This window comes from Phodopus roborovskii, unplaced genomic scaffold, assembly GCF_943737965.1.
Source record: "Phodopus roborovskii unplaced genomic scaffold, PHOROB, whole genome shotgun sequence".
Classification (NCBI taxonomy): domain Eukaryota; kingdom Metazoa; phylum Chordata; class Mammalia; order Rodentia; family Cricetidae; genus Phodopus; species Phodopus roborovskii.
Window position 1 is genome coordinate 20,399,357 of NW_026126469.1, and position 22,271 is coordinate 20,421,627.

Consider the following 22,271-nt stretch of genomic DNA (forward strand, 5'->3'; position numbering starts at 1 on the left):
GGACCTGGAAGGGGGGGGGGGAGTCCCTGAGCCAACATGGGCGATCTCCGACCTCGGCGCCCATTCACACTCCACAAATTGCCGGGTACACCACTGGTACAAGCTACCCCGCCCAAAAAAGAACTAGGAATGCCACCTCAAGCTCTCTCGGGCCACCTACAAGCCCGGGTGAATCCGTGTGCTTCTGACATCTAGGGCAGTGGGTCCGCTCGCTGGCAGCCCGGGGCGCCCGCGCTCCCCATCAGCCGCCCCGACAGCGTCCGCCCATCCTGGGACAGGCCTGCCAAACAGTAACCGCCGCCCGCGCGGCTGGCAGCCCTAGGTCTCAGGGACTCGGGACCCACACACTCCGCGGCCACCGCCGCTCAGCTCCGGCTCGGAAAGTACCAGTCAGGCCGAGGCGGAACGCCGAGAGCGGCGCGAGCGGCCGGCCAGAAATCCCGGAGACCCTGAAGAGGTGAAAAGAGGGGCCGGGCCGTACCTGTCGCGCTGGGACTCGCCGCTCCGAGTGACGCGCCACGCAGTGCATTGTGGGGCCGGGGGGGCCCTCCCAGCGGGGTTGCCCGTGTCCAACGTGGCTGATGCCGGCGGAGCTCGCTCGGGCCAATCAGGCTCCGTGGGAAGCACCCAGTGACCCGCCCCCTTCCGAGGCCCGCCCTATCCCCGCCCCCTCCAGCGGAGATTGGCAGATTCTCAAGCACCTGCACCAGGAGAATCCCTCGTCTCCTGAGGACAGAATTAGGCTGTCCCTCGGAAATAAGGCTAATCTCCTCTACCTGCTGCTTTGTGTCTGGAAGCAATTTCTCTCATGCGCCACTTGGGACAGAGGAAAAGCTCTCTCTGGTGAACAGAGAAAGGACCTTCCCCACTCCCCCGCCCCCCGTGTCAGCCACTACACAAAGAAACTTTCCAAGACAGACAAAAGACGGATCCTGGCCCCAGTAGCCCCGCCCAGCCTTGGAGAGGTCTTGTATTATTAAACGAGCATATATTGAATGCCTATCAAGTGGCAAGCAGCATGTTAAGCATGTTATACAGGAATGTACACAGCACTCCTTTTAAGGTGTAGTAGGAGCAAGAGGCATTAGCGTAAAACTAGCACAGAAATATACATTGTGATTGGTACAGTGAAGAAAAATTAATAGGTGCGATGACGAATTGTCAGGGAAGAACTCCCTAAATAAGTAAATGCCTTTAAGGTCAAGGCATATTAAGGGACCTTTAAGAATGTTCTAGGCCCAGGAAACATGATTTGTGAAATTTTAGATTGTCCTAGGAAGATGTGCTGATTGGTGTCTGTCAACTCGATACAAACCTTAACATATATGGAATCTTAATTGAGAAAAGGCCTCCATAAAATTGGCCTGGGGACAAGTCTGTGGGATGTTGCCATGATTGATGATTACTACAGGAGGGCCCAGCCCATTGTGAACAATGTCACACCTGAGGGTAGTCCTGGGTTGTGCGAGAAAGCACAAGTTTCTTCCTCCAGATTCCTGCCTTGAGGTCCTGCCCTTACTTCCTTTCACTCCCAAGTTGTTTTTGGTCACCATGTTGAATTTCAGCAGTAGAAATCCTAAAACAGGGAGTATGTAAGAGCAAGAAGATTAGGCTGAGATGAGGCAAGGGCTAAAACTCTCTTTGGCTACTTTATGCAGTTCAGACTGTAATCCGCAACATGCCCTAAGCTCAATGAGGAGCTAATGAAGACTGTTAAGTGGGATCTGATTTGCATATTTTAAAGCTCACTCTGCTGCTTATGGAGGGCAAGAAGGCTTACTGATAGGTCACTTTTGAGGCAGTTGCATTGGTCAAAGTCACAAATGATGATGGCTTAAACTAGGATGACAGTAGAAGTAGAAAAAGATAGATAATTTCAAGACATGAATAAATCATAGGTGGAATTCATGGGACTTAATGGACTTACTTTCTGGAGTAGGTTAAAAGGGGGGTGGGAATATTAAAGACTGCTTCCTAGGTAACTAGATGGGTTAAGAAGCCATTTAGATTCACAAAGAATAGCGAATGTGGGGGGGGCTATGCTAAATTTGAGAGACCTAGAAATGGGAATGTCAAGCAGTTTTGGATAAGTATGCTTAGGGCTAAGAGGGAAGATCTAAACTATGCATTTTCCAGTTCTTAGTATGAATTAACATAGAATTCCACTCTTGAGATATACTTTCAACAGATATGTGTGTGTGTGTGTGTTGTGTGTGTGTTGTGTGTGTGTGTGTGTGTGTTGTGTGTGTTGTGTGTGTGTGTGTGTGTGTGTGTGTCTTTAGAGTAAATAGATGATATAGACTACTCATGTAGTATAAGGGAAAAGAACAATTTACAGCTAATTACAAATCACAAGACTGAACTAGCCAGACACAAAAACAGATGTTACATGACTCCACTTATATAATATTTAAAAATAACTATATAGTTATCAAAGGCAGGATGTTGGTTCCCTTGGGTGTTATTAGTATTTGAAGTGGAAAATTGGTATTTTTCTTGATCTAGACACAGGTTATTCATTGTGACCTGTTAACAACACATCCTTAAGCTGTATGCCTGTGATTTATATTAATTTTTGGTGTAGAAACTTAATATCTTTAAAGTGTTAGGAGTAACTCAGACACACATGTGTCACTATTATCAGACAAAGTCTCAAAGCATGATCAAAAGAAATAGACCCCGCCTGAGAAACAAATGCCTGCAGGCATTTTCCAATTACATCAGAGTCACATTGTATTCATAGAAAGAAGCCAGCAGGCTGATCCTCCAGATTTCCTCAGATTGCTTTTTGGGTTAATTATGGAAGCACAAGCTAGAATCAGAGTTACAGCCTCAAGGTAAGGAGGGGATGGAAATTAGATTAAAAGAGCTTTAATTTGAGAGCAGAATAGCAGAGAAAGCACCAGAAGTGTAAATGAAGGTCCTCTTGGGCCTACTGTGTGGGCTTAAAGAGCAACTCTGGGACTGGCAAATAGCAGCTACTAGAAAATGTAAACGGAAACAACTACTAGAATTTCAAAGGAGTTCGGAAATGTTCAAGTTCTGACTAATTAGCTCCCCCCACAAAAAAAATCTCATTAGAAACCCAGAGCATTTGGTAGAGAGACCCTAAACAAGTCATACTTTGGAAATAAGGCTAAATTATACCCAAACAATGATTTAAAAAAACTGCTCTCCAAGTAATTCAAGTACTTGGCTACTTCTTTCTTAAAAGAAAGAAGAGAGGGCAGGAGGGGTGACTCAGTGGTTAGGAGCACCCTGCTCCTGCAGACCACCCGAGTTTTGGTTCCCAAGTGCCCACATGGTGATTTCACTTTTAAACCATGTAGACATTGCCAAAACTCAGAAAACAAAGCAAAACAACAACAACAAAATAATGCAAAAACCTATCTCTATTACCACACAGAGAGGAGTAGAGAGATGGTTCAGCCAGTATTGGCTCCTGCTGTGAAAGTTGAAAGGCATAAGTCAGAACCTTGGGACTCATGTAAAGATGGAAGGAAAGAACTAACTCCACAAGTTACCCTCTCACCCACACACACACACACACACACACACAGTATGTATATACATACATACATACATACATACATACATACATACACATATATTAATGTAAGCTGGGCCTGGTGACACATGCCTTTAATCCTAGCACTTGGGAGGTAGAAGTGGGGCAGGTCTTTGTAAGGTTCAGAACCAGGTCTAAATAGTGAATTCCAGACCAGCTAAAGCCACATATTGAAACAAACCAAATCAAATAAATAAATAAATAGCATAAGAAACTACCAAACAACAACAACAACAATAAACAAAACAAAACAAAAAAAAACAAAACAGAGTCCCATTGCAAATGGAATCCGAAGATAACAAGTAATACTGACTTCACATCAGAAGGAAAGAAACAGCATGGAACACAATCTAAAGTTCTGAAAAAAACACTGTCAACCTCAGATTTGTTGTCTGATAAAAATACTGCAAAAAAAAAATGGATAGAAAATAATGACATCTCTGGGGAAAAATGAGAGAATTTATTGTTACAATATCTGAAATTCAATGAATGTTAACATTGTCCAGACTAGGCATGGCAGCACACACCTGTAATCACAGTATCTGAGAGGTGGAGGCAGGAGGATTGTGAGTAAAGGCCAGTAGCAGCTACATACCCACTAGCCTTTAAAAGGAAGAAAGAAAAGCTTTCGAAATAAATAAAAAGTATTCTAAATAGAAACTCAAAAAGAACCTAAAAAATAGGGCTGGAGAGATGGCTCAGCAGTTAAGAGAACTTGTTCTTGTGCAGGACTCGGGTTCAGTTTCCAGCACTCACATGCCAGCTCACAGCTGTCCATAAATCCAGTTCCAGGAATCCAATGCCCTCTTTACACCTCCACAGGCACCAGGCCTGAACATGGTACACAGACATACATGTGAACAAAATACTCATTCACACAAAGTAAATAAAAATAAATAAGAACCAAAAATAATCATGTGAACTAAAAATATTTGTGTGAAATTATTGTTATGCAAATTCATATAAAATTTTCTTTAGAACTTTTTCTAATATAATCAACCAATTAAAATAAAACAATGTCAACATTCTCACAAAGGGAGGAGTAAAGTATCTGCAGCTCAAGACCAGTTTCAGGACCACGAGGGTCTTGCAACCCAAAGATGCTCAAATCCTTTATATAAAATATACCCATCCTCTTTACTGTTATAGAATATTATTTTAAGATGTGTTACATTTGCTTCTGCTGTGGAACATTTGTTTAATGATGGAAGGATGTGTTGCATTCTTTTATGCTGAGTTTGTTTAACTCTGAGGAGCTGTGTTACTCTTTTGTGTAAAAACACCTGATTGGTGTAATAAAGAGCTGAATGGCCGATAGCAAGGCAAGAGCAAGGATAATCAGGACTGGCAAGCTGAGAGAATAAATAGGAGGAAAAATCTGGGAGGAAACCAGACAGACAGGGAATAAACAGAAAAGATATACAGAAATAGAGAAAGATAAAAGCCCAGAGGCAAAAGGAAGACAGGATAATTTATAAGAAAAGCTGGCTAGAAACAAGCCAAGCTAAGGTTGGTCATTCATAAGTAAGAATAAGACTCTATGTATGATTTATTTGGGACCTGGGTGGCCGGCCCCCAAAAGAGCAAAGAACAAAGAGTAAAACTGGGTGAAAAAAGAAAAGAAAATAACCGATTATACATGTGTACAGGGCCCACAAGTATGGATGTCTGACTGATACAAACTTCTTATGACACACATAAAATGATGTTATATTATTTGAGCATGGGATATAAACAAGGAAAATAGAGGTACCCCAAAGCTTGTTAGTTGTTAAAAATGGAGTGGCAGAGCCTAGAGATATGGTTTAAAAGCTAAAAGTACTTGTTGGTCTTGCATAGGACCTGGGTTCGTTTCCCAGCAACCACATGGTAGCTAGCAATCATCTGTAACTCTGATGCCCTTTTCTGGACTACTTAAATAGTGCACTCAGACAAAAAACACATACACATTAGATAAAAATAAATCTTTGTTTTAATGGAGTACCACAAACAATTCAAAAGAAGACAAGAATGTTGGTGGTGCTTGTAATCCCAGCCCTCCGGAGGCTGAGCAGGAAGGCTGTCACAAGTTCAAGGCTAGTCTAGGCTGAGCAGTGAGCTCTAGGGCACCCTAAGTTACACAATGCAACCCTGTCCATTCCTCCCAAAAGCAAAATAGGGAAAACCGAAGCAAATCTCAGTTTGAGCAGATATCAAGATGATATACTCAATCTCAACCATATGGACAGTTTATTAAAAATGTAAAAGCCCTCAACACCCCAAATAAAAGGCAAATGTCATCACATGTTGTATTTTTCTCTACAAGAAGTCTGCTTTAATGATGACAGCATAGCTCTGTTAACAATGGGAATGTTTTTAAAAGGGAAACCCAACAGCTAAACAAAATAATGTGAATGAGTAGCCATGTTAGTATCAAAGTGAACACAGAACCAAGAATTCCATCAAGGTGGAAGAGTGATGTCTTGTAATGACATCAGCAAGAAATGTTCATAGAACAGACACAGATAACCTGAAGGGAGAAACAGACATACTCACGATGATCAATGGAGGTTTCAGCCTACTTCCTTCTCTAGTGATGGAAGAAAAAGATGAAAGTCAGTAAGGACATAGATGAGCAATTTACCGCAGTGGCACTCAAGGAATAGTTCACTAGACAACAGCAGAACTCAAATTCCTTTCAAGTGCACATAGGATAGTCACCAGGGGAGATCGTGTTCAGGGCCACAAAAATAATTTTAAGAGACATGTGTAAAAGGCACATTATTTGACGAGGATTGGGGATAACATGAGTACATGCATGTTTTAGGGGTTATTGAATGATCCAGCGATTTTTAACATTGTTTTCAATTGTATTGTGTGTGAGTGTGTGTCATCGTGGAAAACTTAGGAGTTGTTTTTCTCCTTCCACTGTGTGGGCCCTTGGACTTGAACTCAGTATTGATGTCAAGCACCTATATTCACCCAACCATCTTCTAGCCCATAATGCAGAGATTTTCTCCCATGTTCATTGTGTTTTTCTAGGGCTGAGCAAATGAGTACATACATTTGGAAAACATGAGCCCTGTCTCTTGTATTGGGAAAAGGAATTAAAAACAAGAGTTTTACACTTACACAATGGAGTACTACTCAGTGGGAAAAAAAAAAAAACCCAAAATAATGGAATCTTGAAATTTTCAGGCAAATGGATGGAACTAGAAGAAACCATCCTGAGTGAGGTAACCCAGTCACAAAAAGACAGACATGGTATGTACTCATTCATATATGAATTTCAGACACAGAAAAAAAGGACTACCAGCTTACAATTCACACCGCCAGAAAAGCTAGGAAACAAGAAGGACCCTCAGAGAGACATACATGGTATCCCAGAGAAGGGGAAAGGGACAAGATCTCCTGAGCAAATTGGGAGCATGGGAGGAGGAAGAGAAATATTGAGTCAGGGAAAGAATAGAGAGGAGCAAAAAAAGAGATTCCATAATAGAGGGAGCCATTATAGGGTTAAGGAGAAATCTGGCACTAAGGAAATGTCCAGAGACCTACAATGATGACCCCAACTAACAATCTAAACAATAGTGGAGAGGCTACCTTAAATGCCCTTCCCTAATAATGAGATTGGTGACTAACTTATATGACATCCTAGAGCTTTGGTCCAGTAGCTGATGGAAGCAGAAGCAGACACCCACTGCTAAACACTGAGCTGAACTCCTGGAATCCAGTTGCAGACAGGGATGAGTAGTAAACAAAGCAGTCAAGACAAGGCTGGAGAAACCCACAGAAACAGCTGACCTGAACAAAGGGGAGCTCATGGACTCCAGTCTGATAGCTGGGAAACCAGCACAGGACCAACCCAGACCCTCTGAACATGGGCGTCAGTTAGGAGGTCTGGGCAGTCTATGGGGCCTCTGGTAGTGGATCAGTATTTATTCATAGTATAGGAATGGACTTTGGGAGCCCATTCCACATAGAGGGATACTCTCTCAGCCTAGACACAGGGAGGAGGGCCTAGGCAGACAGACTTTGAAGATCTCTCATGTCAGGCCTCACCCTCCTTGGAGAGCAGAAAGGGGATAGAGGTTAAGGAGGGACGGGGGGGGGGGTGTAGGTGGGGAGGAAGAGGGAGAGGGAACTGGGATTGACATGTAAAACAAGATTGTTTCTGACTTAAATTTTAAAAAATAAAAATTAAAACAAAAAAAATGAGTTTTAAAATGCCACTTCTGGTAAAGAAACCAGAAATTGAAGGCATTGCTGTACTCTCAGGGCAAGGGCAGAGAAAAGAGCTTGAGTCTGAGTCACTGAGTGTCAAAAAGCAAGGAAATGACAACAAACGAAGGGGACAAATCAGAAGTATACAGAAGCCACTTAAACTGCCTTTCATGGTGCAGATCTTGGACAATGTGAATATTAAATAACAGTTGCAATGTTTATAAACCACTGAGTGGGGTAGACTCCAGTCAACTCAGGGAGGTGCTTCAGCTCTCCAGGAATGAAGTGGCCCTCTCATCCTGAGGGAAAACTTTGAGAAGGGGAGATAGCAAGATGAACTACAGCTAATGCAGGTGGTACAATCCGAAGACTAATCTGGGCTGAATGTCTAGGCCCTCCAGATTCACAATCAGAGATTCTGATCCCCCGCCAGGGTTGTTGGGGACTCTACGGAGGCTATGTTAGGTCTTGAGGATGGGACCTGTCTTAGGGTTTTCTATTGCTGTGAAGAGACACCGTGAGCACAGCAACGCTTATAAAGAAAATATTTAGTTAGGGCGGCTCACTTAGAGTGTCAGAGGTTTGGTCATCATGAAGGGGAGCGTGGTGGTGTGAGGCCAAACATGGTGCCACAGCTGAGAAGGCTAAACAGGAAGCAAAGCCACACCTCCTAATAGTGCCCCTCCCTTTGGGGGTCATTTTCTTCCAAACCACCGCAGGACCTTTATGATAAGTGCCCTTAAAAAAGGAGAAGAGATCTGTTAAGATGCCTCAACACCAAAAGGCTTCGGGTTCAATTCCCAACACCACATGGTAGCTCATAACCATCTGTATGTCCAGTTCCAGGGAATCCAACAGGCACACAAGAGGTATGCATACATGAATGCAGGCAAAACACTGATACACATAATGTAAAGTAAATAAATTAAAAATAAGCATGCTCTATAATTGTAGAAAAATCCAACCAGGAAACAATTATAAAGCAGCTATAAGAAAATAAAGAAGGATTGGCTTTGGACAAAGAAGGGTTTGAGGACATGAATGAATATGATAATGCCTCAAAGGAAATAAAGAATAAAAAAATGTTTGCATAAAGAAAGAAAGCCAGGCAGTGGCGGTACATGCCTTTAATCCCAGCACTTGGGAGGCTGAGCAGGTGGATCTCTGTGAATTCAAGGCCAGCCTGGTCTACAGAGAGAGAGGTCCAAGACAGACAGGGCTACACAGAGAAACCCTGTCTCAAAAAAAGAAAAAAAAATGAGCTAAATTAAAATTTAGGCAACAAACTGAGGGAATAGATGTGAGATGTGACAAGGAATGCCAGCATGTCAAAAAAAGAATATAGGACACTCTCATTGCAAATAGACAAGGGACCTGGAAAGAGCATTTACAAAGGAACTTCAAGTACTAACAAATATTCAATGAAAATGAAAGAGAAATTAAATATCCTTCCCTTCCTGTGGGAGTTGTGTTTCAGAATAAACAAGCCTTCCCAGGTGAGGAAGGACAGCTGTACTTAATAGAACACTGGTGTGTACCATAGCAAGAAATACAGAATGAGAAAAATCATCATTTCTGAGCTAAATGAGAATATTGCCTTAGCTAGAAATTAACTATTGGTGGTAAAGCCATTAGGAGAATGGGGACAGAAAAAGGACAATCTGGAAGTACACTGTGCTGATTACTGTCCAGTCTCTAAAGGGAAACCCACCTGCACAGTTCAAAGGGCATCACAGCCCTGAGAGCAATCTCAGCACCACTGATTAGATACTGTTTGTCAGGTTCCTTGAGGTGTGAGACTTAGGCAGAGACATGAGAGAAATTAATAATCATGGTATTTGCACAAAGCAAGCACACAAACAAAGCAAAATAACTCAACAAGGTCACTTCTTTTTGCAAAAAGGCAAACCAAACCTAAACACACACTCAGCCAAGATGGCCTCTGTATTTCATCCCTAACAGACAATGAGTTAATTTAAGTTATAAGAACTACTTAGAGAAATAAGTCAATTTAAGATATAAGAGCTACTTAGAAACAAGCCTACACTGTCAGCCAAGCTTTCATAATTAATAATATGTCTCCATGTTGTTATTTGGGAGCTGATGGTGGACAGAGAAAGGCTCTCTACACACTCATATACCTGTGCACACATAGTCACATGCAAAGGTAAATACTAAAATTCCCCAAACAAGAACAGAGAACCTAAATGAAAAAGTTGGCCTAATGTAGTGGGGGGATGGATTGAGAAAGACAGGGTTGTAAAAGCTGTCTCTGTAAAATTACATGCTGTGTTAACAACAGGAGTCATTTAGAATAGCTATAAAAAATTATAATGTAGAGGCATATAAAGTCAAAACAAAAAACTCATCCCTCAGCTTTTGCAGTTTTCCTTCTACTGGTTTAGTGGGTATTTTTCCATACACGGCGTTTTTGGAAAATGAGATCAAATTCCACTTATTATCCTACAACTTCTTTTAACAATATTTTACGCACATTCCTTCCTACCCCGCAGCATGGGGTTTATTTTATTCTTCTTAACAGCAGCAGATGGTAACACAGATGATCTGAAAGGTATTCAATCATTTCTATTAATATGTGTTTAGATTCTTCCTCATGCCATTCTAACATCACAAATGCTTTTTGCTCAATGTATTTAGATAGTGCCGTTTGTTGTCCTGGCAGTTGGTCTTGCTCTAAGGCAGTGATTCTCAACCTGTGGGTCATGACCCAGAATGAGTTGAATGACCCTTCCATAAGGGGTCACCTAAGACCATTAGAAAACACAGATATTTACATTGTGATTAATAACAGTAGCAGATTTACAGTTAATGAACTAGCAATGAAAATACTTTTATACTTGGGGGTCTCCACAACATGAGGAACTGTGCTAAAGGACTGCAGCATAAGGAAGGTTGAGAGCCATGGGTCTAAGAGTATGCAGAGTTAAAATTTAAAGCCACTCCAATTGCTCTAAAAACTCTTATGCTGACTTGCACTGTCATTATATCATACTCCTTTCCCCACCCTTGTCAACTTAGACCTGTGTCATCAGGCTTTTAATCCCTCCAGCATTCCCCTTTCCAATGTGCTCCAACACTAGTCTTTACATCATTAATGAGGTCAGCAATTTTAAAGTTGGACAAATGTATTTCCCACTTTATCTCACCTCTTGCCCAATCCCTTTGCCCAGGCACCATAAGAGTATTATATAGTTTCTTCTCTTGTCTCTGAACTATTCTGACAAAAACAGGTGTGAAGAAAGGGTTTGCCCAGTTCACAGCTCTGGCTTTAGAGGAACTGATCACATTACATGCAGAGCAATGCCCTAGCACTCAGCTCCCTCCCCGTTTCTCATTCAGTCCAGGACTCTGTCCTTGAAATGGTACCACCTTATGTGGGCTGCTCTCCCTGCCTCCATTAACAAGACCAAGATAATTCCCCAAAAGTCAGGCCAAGATGCCCATCTCCCAGGTGATTCTAAATTCTGCCAAGTTAACACTAAGGGTCACATATACTATTGATCTGAAGATACCCCAGATTCAAAATGGTCTCTTTAGGTTGAGCCTGGTGCAGGTTTGCAATTCCAGCTACTTGAGAAGTTGAGGCAGGAAGATCATGAGTTCAAGGTACACCTAGACTAGTCAGACAAGAGTAATTTAGTAACATTACACATACACACACATACACCACACATACACATACACACACACACCACACCACACACACCACACCACACCACACACACATACACACACAAGCTTGTCTTCAGATACTACAAGTTCAGTTAATAAAGGACAAAACAGATCTACTCTAATTTCTTAGGCAGTTGTTTCAATATTTACCTATTTAGATTCAAAAATCCCAAAGACACATCGATGTTCACTTATGTTTTAAAAATAGATATTCATGCCATACTTCCCAGATTGTCTTATTGTCATAATTTTTCAGGTAAGGAATCAGAGCACGAAGCCTTGTGCTTAGTTAGTCACAAAATGACCCAGCAGTAGACATGCATCTAAAGTCCATCGCTCCATCTTATTTTTCAATTATGTGCCCCACACTTCCCTCCCTCGGTTCACTCCCCACCACAGTCTCATTTACTGGGATAAAGAGCCAGTTAGTATTCATAGGTTTTATTCAAACACATAAATATGTAAGTTCATGAAAGAGGGAACCGATTGTACTTTGGCTATAAGTTATTTCTTGTTCCTGTTTACAAATATGTCTTTAATTATTGTATGCTTCTTGGCTAGAGGAAAAATGACCTAGAAATAATTTTCCCTTCAACCAAAATGCAGTGAGAAATATATTTTAATACAGTGGCATTTGTGCAGAGAGAAAAATCGCAATGTGACATTGCTGCTGTAGTTTAAGAAAAAATAAGGCAGGCTGCAGGAAAAGACTTTAAACTTTTATTACAGGAGAGGGTTTGAGGTGGGGGAAGTTCTCCAAATCCAAAGTATGCTTTCCTTAGCTGCTATAAATATAGCCATCATTTCTTCACCACCCCCATGCGACAGTGACCTTGGAGGATGGATGGATGGAATGGAGACAAAAGCCTCTTTTCTCAGAAAGGATGAGTTGATTGCCTGGCACCAAAACCTCCTTTTCCCCCATCATTTCCTAGGGACTGGAAAATATTATTAACACAGTTAAAATTATCTTTAAAAAATAAGCATTAACGCTACATGCTAGTTGCTTTTGCACTTATTTAGTTTTTTTTTTTTTCAACTCTGGGCCTTAAGTATAATTATTACTTTATCTCATAGGACTAAGCCTTGGAAAATTCAGTCAAGCTCCCCACAGCTAGTAAATGGAAGATCCAGGATTCAATCCCAGCCTTGAAAGCTCTCACATTTTCTCTAAGACATGACTTTCCTATACATGTACCCCTCAGTGTGTCTGTGATGAATCAATTCCAGAATGTTGTTTCTGGATACCAAAATCTGAGGATGTTCAAGTCCCTTAAATAAAATGGCCAGTTTCCTGTAAACCACTAGAAATCCCCTGGTTTATTTTAAATCACCTCAAAAGTATTTGTAACACCTAATATAATGTAAATGCTAGGTGAATAGTTACTATGTATACTCTTTAGGAAATGATGGCAAAGATAAAGGATGTCTATGTTCAGAGCAGACACAATTTCTAATTGCAGTTGATTTAGTTTGTGGATGTGAAAGCTGCAGATAGGAAGGACAGAATGTGGCTATGACGATGAAGGTAGACCAGTTATTCCACGTTTGTCCTCACAGGCTACTTCTCAACTTAAGGACTCAGCAATTTCTATGTCTGCTTTTCAGCTTTATGAGTTCAAAGCTAATGTTCTGAATTGATTCACACAAAAATGGAATATTATAGTGTAGGAGTCTGCCAGAGGGGTGTTGGGGGACATGTGAATACAAACACATTTTTTGTAGAAGGATGAGGAGTCAAGGTTCAAGAAAGACACAGACATGGAGAGGCAGTAAATACAAAGAACAAGACAAGAGATATCCAGACCATCCTTGAAACCATACAGGTCTCCACCCCCAACCCAATGACAACAGAGGACCCCAAACAAGTGGAGAAACAGAAAGGCATGTGGAATTATTGGTTTGTCTTAATGAAGCAAGCTTTGTATAACTGAAGACTTACTGTGACAATCAGAACCCAACATAACAGCTCTTGCGATAGGGGATACAGGAGCAGAAGCCAGACAGCTCTCTGAGGTGCTCTAACTAACCCAGCTAAGCAACCATGCCAGAAACTAAGCTATAATTTACTTAGCCTGTTTTACCCACTTTGCCTGTAAGTATAAATGTTTGATTTATATTCCCGGGGATCAGTCCATTAAGGATGTGGTCCATTTCCACTTAGCCCCAGCTGATTGGACCACCTGAGTTGAAGAGCTGGTTAACAACCATTCAGGATCTCTTCAAAATCTGACCTAAGAAACTTATGTGTGGTAGTTCATGTTTGTAATCTCAGCACTAGCCAGAGGCAATGTCTGACAGCAAGTTCAAGGCCAAACTGTTTTACATAGTGAGTGTCAGGCCATCCAGGGCTACCTAGTGAGCCTGTTTCAAAGAATCAATCATGCTATTATAATGTTATGTAACATGTATACTGTTGTATACTGTATTGCTACACATAAAGTGTGGGTTTTTAAAATCTTAAGAGAGGGGGCTGGAGAGATGGTTTAGCCCAGCAACTCTCAACCTTTCTAACACTATGACACTTTGATACAGTTCCTCATGCTGTGGTGACCCCACAGGCACAGTTATTTCATTGTTACTTTGTAACTGTATTTTTGCTACTGGTATGAATCCTAATGTAAATATCTGTTATACATCCCCAAGGGATTGTGACCCACATATTGAGAACCACTGTCTTAGCAGTTAAGAATGATTTCTGGTCCTCCAGGGGACCTGACTTTAGAACTCAGTACTCATATCAGGTGACTCACATCCACCTGTAACTCCAACTCCACAAGATCTGATGCCCTCTTCTGACCTCCTCCTTACACCTGCCGCCAAAACAGCAGCACGCGCGCACACACACACAAACACACACACACACACACACACACACAATTATATTTTTAAAAAGCCAAGGTGGGGGGAATTGACCAAAGAAACAGAAATGAGTGAGTAAAATGGCAAGTTTGTGGAACTATAGGGTAGGCCAGAGAGTCTGCACAATCAATGCTGCATATGGCCCAAATTATAAAGGATGGGCCACTTAGAACTCCACGAATGAAAGTCAAGAGAAAGGAGTGTGATTGTGATTTCCCATGAAATTACAGACAGGTAACTCACTTTGTGGTTTCCAGTGCAGGTAGGTTATTTCCTACAATTAGGTCTTTCTGAGATTCTCCTGTCCCCACTTCAAATCTTGATAATAAACACTCTTTCAGGGAGTGTTGATTTCTTTTTTACTAATAATTTCTAATGCAGACACTGATTTATGGATAAGGATTCAATCACATTCACAAACAATGAATGGATACTTTCCAATTAGGATTCTTTTTTGTCTTTTTTTTTTTTTTATTGACCTATTCATTTTCCCCCACTCCCCTTCCCTCCTCTTCTCTCCCCTTCCACATCCCCCTGCCCCCCACACTCCCAATTTACTTAGGAGATCTTGTCTTTTTCCCCTTCCTAGGCAGATCTAAGTATGTTTCTCTTAGGGTCTTCTTGTTACTTAGGAGTGAGTACATATTTGTCTTTCTGGATCTAGGTCACCTCACTCAGGATGGTTTTTTCCTAGTTCCATCCATTTGCCTGCAAATTTCAAGATGTCATTGGTTTTTACTGCTGAGTAGTATTCCATTGTGTAAATATACCCCACTTCCCTTATCCATTCTTCTGTTGAGGGGCATCTAGGTTGTTTCCAGGTTCTGCTATTATGAATAATGCTGCTATGAACATAGTTGAACAACCAATGAGGATTCTTATGTCTTTCATGTGGGTATGGGATTTGTAAGCAGAATATCACTTTGTGAGCTGAGGGTTGGACCATCTCATAGGAAGTGTGATTCAAATAAAACAGAAGCTTCCAGAACCCTCTGTCTGGAAGCAGAAGGAAATACTCAGTAGCTACAAAGGGAGCCTTACATTTGGATGATATCATGTAATTCTCAAACTCCTTTATTTAATTGAGGAAGAAATCTGAGGTTGCAAGAGTTTACTGAGCTGCTCCCAAACTAGGAAAGATCAGGGATGGACCCCAGCATCAGCCCACCTTTCCTCTCTCGCATTCAGCTTCCCAGGGACTAACACAACACTACTTACTTCAGTCTCTTCTCACCGAGGGCTGAGTGAAGATTTAATGTGTTTATTAACTTGGCTGAGCCGCCATGCCCAGAGAGATGATCAAACATGAACGAGATTAATATTTAAATTGGTAGACTCTGAGAAAAGCTTCCAAGGCTTGAACTGAATCAAGTCTGACCACCCCCAGGCAAGAAAGGTTTCTGCCAGTAGATGGCCTTAAGGTTTGGATTGCAGCATCCATATTTCCGTGGGTCTCCCACTCCAGTCCTTGGTAAAGATTTTGAATGTGCCAGCTATTATAATCTTATGCACCAATTCATTAAGATAATAGTGTGTGTGTGTGTGTGTGTGTGTGTGTGAGAGAGAGAGAGAGAGAGAGAGAGAGAGAGAGAGAGAGAGAGAGGATGCTACTGCCTGATTCTTTGGGGAACCTTGACCACACAGTTAGTGATGGGTAAATGGATAACTACCACCATTTGTGGGTTGTTTTTTTTTTCTTTTTCAGTCTGTATGAGTTAGGGCCGTTGCTTCTAACAACTCAGTCTCACAGAAAGGAACACTCAACACTACAAAGTAGAACATGTTATAAAACTTCCTTCCCTTGTGTATTAAATCTCATTAGATTCCATTTCAGAGTGACCTCCCTGACCTTGTCTTCAGATTCCAGCTTGGCTCAGTGTTTCAAGTAGTGGGAACGTATAAATTAGCCAGGGGATTACTTGTCATGCTTTAACACCAGCAATAATAAGTACTGATTCTGGACCTATATTCGCCAGCTAATCACAAATCTCCATAACCTCTATCTGCACACAAATGTCACTGGTATCTGCAAGTGCCAGAGAGGAAATGCTAATTTGCAAACTTTTATTGGCTGTAATTTGTCTGAGGATGGTGAATGGAATCACAAATCAAGCTAAGGTGTGTGTTTTAGTACCCTTCATGGGTACACAAAGTTGTTGAAAAGATGTGGTGAGGGTGTGTCAAGAACGGTGTCTTAGTTCAGTCAGTCAATCATGCAGTCAGTTTGGGGTCTTTTACTTATTTCAGGCAACCAATAACTCTTGGAGAGGAGAGGGAAGATGAGGAAACAGGCAGCACTGTGAATCTTGTGGCAAATGACAAGGATGCTATGTAGACCATAAGAGTGTATATGTTTTTATACAAAAATTAGGATCAATTATAATAAAACAAGAGAAAGTTTTGTGTACTTAGAAATAAAAAGTCAAACGTAATAGTCTATAGGTCAAAAGGTTAGACTATGATAAAAGAACAGTCACCCTTGAAATTGCATAATGAAAATGCTACATACTAAAACTTGCTCAACATAGTCAAATGGAGCTAGATGAAATAACAATATCTTTATGACTGCCCACACTTGGAAATGAAAAGATACCCAGTGAATGAGTAAAGAATTCAGTCTAGAACTGAGAAAAAGTAGTAGAACAGACCCAGTGAGAAGGAAGAAAAAAATGAAAATGAAATTAGTGATTGCCAAAGTAGAAAACAGTGAGATGAATGTCCAAGCCAAAACGGATTCCTTGAACAGCTCTCACAGCCCTTACCAAAGGAGCAAACAGAGGAGGAGAGGCACAAATGAGTCACTTTAATTATGAAAGGGCTGACGTAACCATTAGTGCAGCCGAGTGGAGAATAATAAAGATGAACATCACACTGAATTCTGAAAATACAACTGAAATGGAAAACCAAAACTGCCCAGGGACTGGATGGAAAACCCAGACAGCCAATCACAGTACAGAAAACGAACAGGGACCGCTAATGGATTGTTTAAAGGGCCATCAGGCCCAGATTTTAAAATATATTTTATTTTAAAGTAATATAGAACTGAGAGGGTCACAAAAATAGCGCTGAACATGCAATCTTCACTAGCTTCCCCTATTAATGTTTTATATAACAGCTCGCTGGTAATCAGAACCTGAACGCTACCATTGGAATAACAACCAGGAACACCGCAAACTTAAACATTTTATTTGCTTTTCTGCTAACACCCTATAGGGCAGTGGTTCTCAACCTTCCCAATGCTGCGACCCTCTAATGCAGTTCTTCATGTTGTGGTGACCCCTAACCATAAAACTGTTCCTATTTCATAACTGTAATTTGGGGACTGTTATGAATTGTGATGAAAGCATCTGTGTTTTCTGGTGGTCTTAGGCAACCCTTGTCAAAGGGTTGTTCAACCCCAATGGGGTTGAAACCCACAGGTTGAGAACCACAGCTCTAGGGATTTGGTCCAGGGTTCCAAATTGCATTCTGCTATTATATATGCTTATTATTTTCTTACTATTTGTGACATTGTCTCAGCCTTTTTGTGGTTTTGTGTTTTTCATGGTTTTTTTTTTTTTTTTTTTTTTTTGAGATAGAGTTTCTCTGTGTAACAGCCCTGGCTGTCCTGCAACTCACATTGTAGACCAGACTGCCCTCAAACTCACAGAGATCTGCCCACATCTGCCTCTGCAATGCTGGGATTAAGACATGAGTCACCACTCTCAGCAGAGTCTTGATACTTCTGAAAAGTATTGGTAACTCGTGTTGAGATGTTTGAATTTGCAGTGTTCCTCTATGATTCTACTGAGATTGTACCCTCAGGGGAAAGAAGAGAATACTGTTTTATATTCTTGGTGCATCCAACACAGAGAATGAATGTGATGTCAAGATAACATACCTATATGTAGTGGCATATGGCTTTAATGCCAGCACTCAGGACACAAAGGTTAATATATCTCTGAGTTCAAGGCCAGCACGGTCTACATATGGCGTTCCAGTCCAGCTAGGGCTATAGAGAGATCTTGTCTCAAAGAAAAAAAATTTATTTTCAACATGGTTACCCTGGGAGGTCCTAGGGGAGCATGGCACTCTGCCCCATGACATACAGGCCCTTTCCACAACATTGGAAATGAAACTGGACTCTGTCTGTGCCTGCACATTCCTATGACTTTCCCGAGTCCTGTGGGCAACGGCTAAGACAGAGCAGGAAGCAGTCCTGGAAGAAGGAAAATCCGTATATATTACAGGTGACTTATTATTAGTGCTGGTATATATAGCTCTGGCTTCTGAAGTCGACTTAATGACTGTAGGATGTGACACAAATCACACACCATGTTTCTGTTCTCTGGGAAGAAAGGAACTTTGAACTTAAAGTCATAGGACCTGTTCATTTTGGAAAAGAAACAAACTCTTGAGTGCTGAGAGTTAATCATATTCCTTAATTCACAGCTGATTGTCATTGTTAGTGCACAGAAAGTCTCTCTTGCCTTATGTCATTCTATTTGGGACTATTCATTCATGTTTTCCAAACTAATGTGCATGTCATGTTATACATAGGTGTTGGGTTGTGGTGTGTGTGTCATGTTTGCTGTTTCTCTTTAAGTGTTAAATGACATTGTATAAGGTCTGATGTAAAAGCCTGGATTAGTGTCTGGAGTACTAAGTAGACCACCACTTCCATAGGACCTCAGGATAATGTGCTGATGAATAGACTATGAGACTTTATTACATTTATATGGTTTTCTGTGCCCTTTGAAATGTGATTAGTTCTTTTAAGGCTCATGGACCCTCATGATACTGAACTCATAAATAATTAAATCCAATTAATACTCCAGACTGAACTAAACCTAATTCATTTCATGTTCTGGTTCTCGGCAGAGGACGCCTCGGTTCACTACTTCCAAAATAATATTGCACCTTATTCCAGCTTCCTTTCCATTCACTTTGGTAGTAAAATACAGAGACAAAAGAGAGAGAAAGAATTGTGTGTGTAGGATTTATGTTACAATATGGTACTTTATTACTTAATGAGATTTAAGAAGAGTAGAGAGAATGATACAACAAAGTATATGCTTCTAAAGTTTTTCTTTAAAATAATTTCTGAAATGTGAATAATGTTTGAAAAGGCCCTAGGATAACATAAAGCACATCACTACATGTCTCTCTGAAGGCGCTTCCCTGACTAACCCCTTTCACTTCTCAAGCCACCATTTTCCCTGGTTCTATGTTTCTCCTTCTGTGTTTTTTCCACAACCAAAAGGAGGGCATTGTTCTGGAGATTTGGGACTTTATAGAAATGGTCACAAACTTTCATCACTTTTTAATTTGGAAAATTGCAAGTATTTTCTAACTAATGTCTGTGACCCTAATTCATTCAAATTCTCCTACACTTGTTTTCTTGTGTGGCTGATTATTTTGGCTAGGAGCAACAGTGATGCTGCAAAAATGATCCTTAACCCATTGCGGGCGTGGGAGGGTATTTCCCTCGAACACGTGATCATTGGTTGGTAGGCACAGTGAGTTCTACACTCTACACAGTGAGTTCCAGGACAGCCAGGACCAAGTAGGAGATCCTGTATCAAAAAAAAAAAAAAAAAAAAAATCTAAATTTACTAATTTATTTTTGGTGGGATTTTAAAAAGAAAAAATAAAAAAGAAACTAGGTATAAACAGCAGTAAAACAGGAAGAAGTGTTTTACTTACTGGCCTCCATAGAGGTTAGAGAAAGAAGTAATCAGAATAAGGAATTAAAAACTCATTAAAAAAAAAAAAACTAAAAGAATGCTTCACCCAACATTTTCTCCAAAAAGCCTGTGTGGTGGGAGGTGTTCTCTCTGTTTACCTGGTTTACAAAGGACCTACTTGCAGACAAATGGCCTTGCAACGTAATTCGGTCTGGGAGGAGTGGTGCACAGCCTTTCTTACACTGTAGGTCCCCTTTTCCCACTGCTGCTGATTCCTTGTGAAACAGGGTTTCCTAGGTAGCCCTGGCTATCCTAGAATGCTCTGTGTAGACCAGGCTAGCCTCCAAAGCACAGAGATTCACCTGTCTCAGTCTCCTGGGTGCTGGGACTAAAGGTCTGTGCCACTAATTCTCCCCATCTGCTTGAGTCTCACCCACTACTGTCATATCACCCATTTGGAAGCCTGCATGAAGAGTTGCTCTCTGCCATGTCTTCACACTTTCACAGAATAAATGGATGCTCAAAACAAGAGGAATCCTCATGATGTTCTTTTTGCAGAATGAATGCCCATTGAGTTTCAGTTGATAGTTAACAGCAGCCTGGCTGGAAGACTGTGATGGGGGTCTGTGTGCTCCTGGGTCGGCATGTTCTTAGGTCTGTGTACTCCTGGGTCTGGTTGTCCCAGAGTTTACTTAGAGCCTTGCTACTCTGCCTCACTGGCTTTCTGATAATATCAGCAGTAATTATTGGCAGGATTTGTTAGATAATGACATTTATGAACAATGTTAGACATATATAAGCGAAAATACTTTATTATCAAGCAGTAACTATGAGGGAGTGGCTGAAGAGATGGCTCAGTGAAGAGAACTGGCTGTCTACAGTTCCCAGGACCCACATGGAGGCGACAATATTCTGTAACTCCAGTCCTAAAGAGTACAATGTCTTCTTCTGACCTCCGAGAGTACCATGTACATGTGGTTCACAGACATGCAGGCAAAACACCCATATAAACAAATAAAAATAAGTAAATTTTTTAAAGTACCTACAATTGTTTTATTATATGCTGAGGTCTTCAAACACAATTGTTAGCAACCTTCCTTTATTGTTTTTGTTTTTTAAAGCTATAATACAAAATTTTAAATTATGTATATGTGTGCTTATGCATGTGTGGTGGAGTGCCTGCAGAGACCAGAAAAAAGTGTCAGATTCCTGAGCTGGAGTTACAGGGATTGTGAGTCACCCCAGTGGGTGCTGAGAACTGAACTCAGATCCTCTGCAAGAGCAGCAAGCATTCTATTTTTCCTTTTTCCCTTTTTCTCTCATAAGCTCATCCCTACTGTATCTCCTCTCCCTCCACTCCTCCCAGTCTCCCACCACTACCACCATCACTACTGTTAGGAGTCCCACAAAAAAGTCCATGCTAAACAACCACAATGTATACACAGAGGACCTAGCAAAGACCCATGCAAGCTCCATGAGGAGACCCTATGAGCCCTGCTTAGTTGATTCTGTGGGCCATGTTCTCCTGGTGTCCTCAACCCCTCTGGCTCCTACAATCCTTCCTCCCCTTCTCTGTGGGTTTCCCAAGCTCTGCCTAGTGTTTGACTGTGAATCTCTGCATCTGCTCCCATCAGTTGCTAGAGGAAGGCTCTCTCATAACAATTGGGCTAGGCACCAATCTATTTAAAAGTCATTTCATTGACTTTTAAAAACATTATTATTATCATTATCATCATCATTATCATTATTATTTTGCCAATCATGTTTTATTCTATCCTAGGTCTCTGGGTCTTACAGTTTCCAGTTCCTGGCCAACCAGACAGTGTCTAGCATGGGCTCCCTCTCATGGAAAGGGTGTTGAGTTAGCCCAATCATTGGTTGGCCACTCCTGCAAGCTCCGAGTCACCATTGCCCCAGCAGGTTGGACAGGTTGTAGGTAGAAGGTTTTGTGACTGGACTGATGTCCCAGTCCCACCACCAGGAGCCTAGTATGGTTACAGAGAATGGCCGTTTCAGGATTAATACCCTCTGTTACTAGGAGCTGTGCTAGGGTCATCCTCATAGGCTCCAGGTCATTTCTACTGTACTAGTTCTTTTCATCACCCCCAAATGTCCCCCAGTTCCTATCATCTCCCTCTGTATTCTCTCCCTCCATCCCCCCTCTTCCACCTGATCTTTCCTATTCCCTTTCCCACCACAAAATCTATTCTATTTCCCCTTCCCAGGGAGATCCATTTGCACCCCCTTCACCTCTGAGCCCTCCCTCCTTGTTACTTAGT

The 22,271-nt window shown here is 41.4% G+C and overlaps 2 protein-coding genes across 3 annotated transcripts in view; both read right to left on the minus strand.

Annotated features, from left to right (window-relative positions):
* Positions 1-598, minus strand: part of Sec22a (SEC22 homolog A, vesicle trafficking protein) — a 51,470-nt gene extending 50,872 nt beyond the window's left edge. Inside the window, exon 1 of one of the 2 annotated variants that reach the window (XM_051191408.1) lies at positions 482-598. The gene's annotated coding sequence lies outside the window, so the exon portion shown is untranslated. The other variant, XM_051191407.1, reaches the window with a different exon arrangement.
* The window catches only part of Dtx3l (deltex E3 ubiquitin ligase 3L), a 795,722-nt gene that overhangs the window by 287,195 nt on the left and 486,256 nt on the right, over positions 1-22,271 (minus strand). The window lies entirely within an intron of this gene.